Source organism: Alosa alosa, chromosome 16, assembly GCF_017589495.1.
Source record: "Alosa alosa isolate M-15738 ecotype Scorff River chromosome 16, AALO_Geno_1.1, whole genome shotgun sequence".
NCBI lineage: Eukaryota > Metazoa > Chordata > Actinopteri > Clupeiformes > Clupeidae > Alosa > Alosa alosa.
The window spans coordinates 28,781,038-28,788,537 of NC_063204.1; the positions used below are offsets into that span (position 1 = coordinate 28,781,038).

The 7,500-nt window shown below is 45.3% G+C and overlaps 1 protein-coding gene across 4 annotated transcripts in view; it reads right to left on the bottom strand.

The window, feature by feature from the left end:
• Positions 1-7,418: 7,418 nt before the first annotated feature.
• Positions 7,419-7,500, bottom strand: part of LOC125309374 (matrix metalloproteinase-16-like) — a 25,222-nt gene continuing 25,140 nt past the window's right edge. For all 4 annotated transcript variants that reach the window (XM_048266241.1, XM_048266240.1, XM_048266239.1 and 1 more), the window contains one exon: positions 7,419-7,500. This exon is cut by the window's right edge and continues 419 nt beyond it. The gene's annotated coding sequence lies outside the window, so the exon portion shown is untranslated.

A 7,500-nucleotide genomic window follows, 5' to 3' on the forward strand; every position in this document is an offset into this window, starting at 1 on the left:
TTATTTGTTATGATTCCATGATTGTTATAGTGAGATCCTGGAAAGACTTAATATCTGCAGAATAGGAAGTGCTGCTGCTGGGAAGTGAAGTGTGTGTGTGTGTGTGTGTGTTGGAAAACTGGATAGCTTGACGTTTGTGGTGGCTAATGACTTGCCAAAAGGTGTGAGTGCAATAGGTGTGTGTGTGTGTGTGTGTGATTGATTACATACAGTATGAGTCATTTGATGAAATGCTGGGAAGTACTTGAGTGGGTGTGTGAGTGTGGTAGGTGGGATAGGGGTGAGTGCACAGCATGTTGGGAAAATGCGTGATTTGGGTGTGGTGTGTGAGTGTAGTAGGTGGGATCCGGGTGAGTGCGCAGCGTGCTGGGGGAAATGCGTGATTTGGGTGTGGGATGTGTGCGTGTGTTTGTGAGGTGTGTTCAGGTTTCCTCCCCACTCTCAGAGGAACTTCCCCTGGTCAGTGTGAACAAAGGTCGTCGGGGGAATCGGGCCAGTAGAACGCCAGTCAGTACAAGGCTCAGGACCGGCCTGTCAAAGCACTTTAATGTTGCTTCGCCTCTCTTACCACCCCCCACACCCTTCCTCCATCCCTTCCTCCATCCCTTCCTCCATAACCTCCCCCGCCTGTCTTTCTTTTCATCCCCCCGCCTCCCCCACCTCACGGCCCCCTGGGATATGCGGACATCTGATTCCTGTTCTTGCTGGCCAGCGCCTTCAGGGAAACAGGCTCAGGAGGCTGTGCCTTTGAGAGGAGAGAGGCTTCCACGAGCCCAGCACTTCAGCCCCTTTCCTGGAATCACCTTGACTGTTTCAAGGTGCAAATCAGCCTGTGCTGTAGATGGCGACTTGTGCAAGACTTCACGCTGGTGCTGTCTAAGCCCTGAGATATGAAACACATGGGAAGATTTAATGAAAGTGCCACCAGTGAGGGTGTGTTGCTGGGGCTAGAATCAGAGGACACATGATGAAGTGGATCCTTTTGGAAGTTTAATTGAAATTGAAACACGCTGTACTATGACTGAGTGCGTATATCTTGCTAAACGATGAATCAGCTTTCCTGTTTGTTTAATAGACCTCCATCAATCCATACCGTTTGCTAATATCTCAGACATTTTAAAAACGCTCCGTTTGACATACAGACCTATGACCTATGACCTACTTTATAAGGTTGCTGGTGTCCTAATGACCAGCCAGTTCCTTCCTGTGCTACATACATAACTTAGCTTTGGCTCTTTCAGACAGACATTAAAAAAACATTCATGAAGCGTTTGCTTTGTGTTTTGGTGTCCTGTCTGTGAGAACCCTACATGTTTAAATCAAACTGTTTATCCATCCCCTGATGACCTAGTACACTCCTCCACTTCACCGGGTTCATTGAGTTCAGCTCTCAATAATGTAAAAGAAAACATTTTCACAGATGCGTAAGTGACTGAGTGTGGTGATTGGGCTGTTGGTGAGCTCTCACCTTGTCTTACTGTAGTGTGCAGTGTTTATTTGAAGTGCATAGCTCATGTGTGAGTATGATCAGATGTTTATTTAAATAGAAGTTGTCCATTGTCATCGTCCATATAGATTGTTGGTTTTAGTGTTGTAGCCAAATCTGATTTTTCAGCCAACTGGGGGACTTTTTCTCCCTTGTCAAGATCAAGGCTAGTGTGCTTTGTGGGGAGGCAGAACTAGAGACGTCAGTCTCATCAACATGGCCGCCTCCTGACAGCTTTATACCCATCGGTAAAACAGAAATACAAGGCTGGCACACGACGAAGGCCATGGCTTTCTGCGCGAGCCGATGTGGAACCCGCTGAGCTCGGGTCACCGGCCCAGCGGGAAGATGGACGGGACAGAACGGAGCAGAGCTGGGAACTAGAACCAAGGGCCTGAAGGTTCACTGGCTAAAAAGGGTATATGGGGGGGACAAAGTAGGTCTGAGAGCTAAGGTCCTGCGAGGCGATTGGCTGAGGAAATAGAAGGCGGGAGAGCGGCCTGGCTGCGTTGAGCCTTAGGCTCAGGTGGAAAATGGAACCACATGCTCCCAGAGTCCGTCCCAAGCAAACAGCAACAGAGTCCAGGACTGCTGGTGCAGACAGATACTAGTCAAACACTGCACTGCTTGCCACCGCTAAAACCCTGAAATGCTTGACAGGGGAATGATGGAAAATGGGTGTGTTCACTTAAGGCTCTGTGGTTCAGCATCACTGACATGACTTACATCCAGTAAGTTACGGCATGAACTACTTTACAAAATGTTGCTTCAAGTTCAGTTTGTTTTGACTAAGTCATTTTTAATTAGTTTCAAACATAACATTGCAAGGGCATGTGTCGAGAGTTTAACATTACTTATTAACAGCGTTAATAGTGGGCTGAATTCGTGTCAGTTAAAGGGAACTTGAATGGAAGGTGTTATTTTGTTTGACACAAGGTGTATTGTCGAGACGCACAAGACGAATGCGTCTGACTCCGGTGCGAGCACTCTGTTGAAGCGCAATTTGACCAGATCTTCCTGGCTGAGCTGCTCGGTGGCTCCTGATATGCTGGAGCTGGGAGAGGAGCTGAAGGAATTTAGTCCCCTCTGTATGAAAAAATAACACACTCTCAAATTACCAGCAGCTGCTCTCCTGAAGGATGAGTGGAAAACAATGTTCATTCTGTTCAGGCCTTGAGTGGAGTGCCTTATGGAGAGGCCAAGGAAAGGGAGATGTGTGTGTGTGTGTGTGTGTTTGTACAGTACGTGTGTATACGTGTGGATTTGTTTATCCTGTGCCTTGGGAATTATTAGGGAAAGACTAAATGATACTTTTGTTACCATTGTTGTTTGTAAATATCAGAGGATTGTAAAAGATATATATTTAATATTTCATTCAGGATTTTGCCCTAAACAAGTGTGTGTGCTCAGGAAAGGGAAGGAGGATAGGCTTCCTCTTCAAGATTCGCGTTTGAGTTGGAATTTCTACTTTCCAGATCCTTTCTGTTAGCTTGCATTTTCCTGTACAATACGACTATAAGTGATATTCCCAAATAGATTGCACCATTAGTAGAATCAGGGTGAAACACCTACTGAAACAAATATACAGACATGTTCCTAAGAGACAGAGAAACATGAGAGGAGAAGCAGGACGTGAGAAAGAGAAAAGAAGACAGATGCCCCCACACACACAGATAAACATACACACTCAAACACACTGGTGAGTTATTCAGTCCTCTGGGTTGCTGGAGAGTGATAGCTAGGGAGGCGGCCCTCTCTCATGACTGGAGGCTGGATCGCGACCTCTCTCTCTCCTTACTCCCCCCATCTCTCTCCATCTCTCCCTCTGTCTCACTCCCTCCCTCCCTCCCTTCACCGTGGCTGGGGGAGGCTGACATCAAACAGCTGCAGGGCTGGAGTAATTGAACGGGGATCTGGGAGTGATGATATCAGAGTAGGCGTAGGCCTCAGGGTGTGGGGGGGGGGGCAGTTGTCTTGAGACTATTATATGATGGGTATGAGTAAGTTTATGGAGTCAAGCATAAGGCCATTGGGTGGCCACAGGAATGTAGTTGGATTGCACCAAGTCTCTAAACAGTGTTCATGTTTTCTGTTTAAATTATATATGGATGCATTTACATTCTATTGCTGGACTCATTGTTGTGGAGAGACAGACAGTGCTTGACTCCTGTCATGAAAGGTCTGCTGAGTTTACTGGCCATTTCCTGCCGCTCTCCAACCCCTTAGGGGACGGGGGAGAGTGACTCACCGCCTTCACCTGGAGAGAATGTAAAGGTAATGTCTCTATGGCAACCGTATAAGAATGAGAAGAACAACTCCAGCAGCAGTGAGGCAGAAAATAACCATGTGGGAGAAAGGGCGACGATGCTGACGCAACACAGGCCATGCCTGCCTGTCACCTGGATAATAATATGTTGTCTTCATCGGCACTGTTAAAACACCCAGGTCTAGGTCTCTGAACATCCCTCTCTGATCTGATCACCGCGTGTCACATTGGCAAGCCCAAAAACAAACATGCCGTCATGACAACTGGGGTTTCATTTTGTGATACATACAACAGAAACTACTGTTAATCATGAAGATCCACTTCAAATATTTGTACATACTCACTAGAGCCTTGTGTCCTACTAACAAACAGCTGTTGAATTACTATGTCAAATGTCATGGCGGTTGTCAAATTTACCTGATAGGATTTAAGTCTGATCTGGGAATCAAATGTGATGCTCATGTCTCATTAGTATTTGTGGGAAATGAAGGGGCCACAAGATGGAGGACATGCATGTGTCACATGAACAAGTGGAATGGCAACAGTGGAAATGGATTCAGGAGTTTATTCATGTCAACAATGGCAACAGAGACGGAGTGTCTATACTCAAGACAAAGACACATACAAAACAACACATTCTTCTTAACTGACAGTACAACCCCTTAAATACTAACCTGTGAACCACAGAGTTGAAGAGTAGTTATATAGTAAGGCATGTGTTTTTAAGACAGGCACAAGGGCAGAGAAAGAGATACCCACGAGGCTTACAGAGAGAACCTTTGGGGCCTAGTGAGGGTCTGATCTGGAACCAGAACTCTCGTTCTTGTGGACTTAATCCAAGTCCAGATGGAACCACCAGGTCTTATCCTCCTCTTTTTTTCTGTTGTTCCAGCAGCCCGACGTCCACTTAGACGTTTAAGCACTAACCTGAGCCCAAGCGGGAGTTAGTTAAATAATGACCACCTGGGCCTAATTAGCAAACACATGTGACCAATTAGGAGAGTGCAACTTGCAGTGAGTTTAGGCTGCGTTCCCACAACACTGGCCCGGAGGGAGGAGAACAACAAGAAAAAGAAAACGGCACCAAAAAACTCGCTACTCGGAACTCGCTAGCACAAAAAAAAAAACGAGTACAAAACATCACTCTTCACGTGTCCTGTACTCAACTCAAGCGGTGCTGCCAGTCTCCATTAACGAGTCAAAGCACCAAAACAAACACTTGACGTCATATATGGATACATCTCAACTGAACAAATGAAAATACTGAGTTTCATCAAATCGTTTCATTTCATTTCATTTGAGTGGTTGATGGCTGAGTGTCTTTTTGTCTGTTTCACTGTCCATCCTGCAGGGGACAGGCACTAAAATGACCCCCCCCCCCAAACACACACACACATAGCTCTCATGCTGAATGTCTGTGTGCCAGTTGATCTGCCTCAGCAAGTGTTTCTTGTGCCAACTATTTGCCTTACTGAGTATGCCCTGTGCCCCTTCATTTCTATTCTATTTGTGTCCATTTGCCTTACTGCGTATGCTTTGTGCCCCCCTTCGTTTCCATGGCTGTCTGTATACTGTGTTTTCCTTTGAATACCAGAGCTGTATGCTATCTCATAATTCAGGCACAGATTTGTATCAAACTCTAAAAATAATCCAATACACTATTCAATTCAAGACTGTGAGCCTTTGCTCCTGGTATTTCCTGCTAAACAAGATGGTTTTAGGTTTTCTACAGATAACCATATAAAGCTTTAGATATAGCCAGGATTCTATGCAGGTCAAGATCACCACTCCTAACCTTGGAATAATAAGGTTCTATTTTGTTTGGTCTATTCGGACAATTTTTTAATTTAGTGGCATTCTTCTTTTTTTTAATTAAAACATTAAATGTTTTGTTTTTTGAGAAAACAACTAAAATCTTAAAAATCCAAGGTCTTAACAAGTCTCATACACACATACTGGTATACACACACAAACACACATTATTAAACATTACGAATGCATCCACAGCATAAACACTCGGGGTATATGAATCATATATTGATCATTTTTATTCACTTCTTCAGGGCTATTCCATGGTCCCAGTCCGAGGTGTACAGAAAAGTCATTAAGGGATCTCCCATTCGTTTCCCTCGGCCATCATTCAAACCATGCAATGGCCTTAGTCACCACTGCCTCCAGACAGGCCGAGAGACCTGGTTCATGCTCTGCTCCCATCCCCTTCTGTTTGTTAGTCATACTTTAGAAAAACAATGGCTTTGCTCACTGGAATATATCTTTTTTTAATTGTACCACTTGAAATCTTGAGGTCGAAAGAAATGTTGTTTTGTTTTCACTGTACCAAGAACTACAAAGAAATATGTATGTTATTTTTTTTTTTTTTTACATAACAGAGGCAAAGATTTATGGAGTCCTGTCCACCCGTTGCAGAGGGAGGGTAACAAAAAGTTTCAGGCTCTTATGAAAACAAAAAAGGGAAAAAAATACAGAACAGGATGCAACCTCTTCTGGCCACCCTCTGCTGCATGACATGTGACCGACAGATGGGCTACTCTTTAGTAGATGACCAGCGGATGCAATAGTGAAGTGGCTCCAGACAATGAGTAGGTCCTGAGGAGGTGTGTGTGTGTGTGTGTGTGTGTTTGTGTGTGTGTGTGTGTGTGTGTGTGTGTGTGTGTTTGTGTGTGTCCTGTAATGACATATGGGGGCCCCACTCACTCAGGGCGCACTGGACTGGGATTGTGTGGTATGGTGGCGGCTCAGCTCAGCGGGCGCCTCATCTAGCGTTTGTTCCTTCTGTCTAGAGTAAACTGTCCCATCAGTCTTATTTCAAATGCCCGCAACGCAACGCAACGCAACGCAGGGGTTGCAGTCGGGAGTCCTGGCATACCAAATGGGCTAAAATGATCCATGGATGCGACAGCGGTCTGGGCTGGGTGGGGCAAAGTTCATAGTTATGGTTGAGGTCAAACATCAAGGTTGTGTTTATTGACCTTTTGGCAAACCCTGCGGCCGCTCCCTGGCAAAAAATTGGGCACTGCCAGTTCTGTGTAGCCAAACAGATGAGCGACAGACAAACAAACCAAGGCGATAAAGAGAGAGAGAGAGAGACACGCTCTGTCATGAAGAACAGGATGTGTAATTAAGGCGGTTAAATATTGCAGAATATCTTGGCCCGTTTCTTTTTTTTCCTTTAAGACAGACTGCCACAACAGTCGAATTTCCTGACTCTTTGTCAGAGTAGGGAGGGAAAAAACATTTCCAAGAGAACTAGAGCGCAAGAGAAACAGAGAAAAAAAAACTAGATTCTCTTTGGAGATGAAGTCTTATTTGGTTTGGGTTCTCCTCAAGACTGCTTAAAGGGAAGAGTAAAAACATCATTCAAAAATAAATTACATTTGATTGAAAGGAAAACAAAAACAAAACAAAAAGAGGAAACAGGAAAAGGTTCAAGTTGTGAACTCGCTTTGAGCTCCAGCATCCTTCATGTTCTTTCAATACAATTTTTTTTCAAACCTTTTCAGCGTGCAGGAGAGCAGCGGACAGCACTGTCCGCTGCAAACCTTTAAGACCTAGTCTGCAATGCACCTTGGGTAGTTTGGAGCGGGAACCTGCCCAGTCTCGTTGTGGGGTGGGGTAGGGGCTGTTGGGGTTTGGGGTGGCGGGGGATTTAAGGGAGGGTCGGGTGCAGGGGGTATTTGGGTGTTGTTGCCCCCTCCTCTCTCGGGAGGGGCCGTCAGCTATAAGCCCC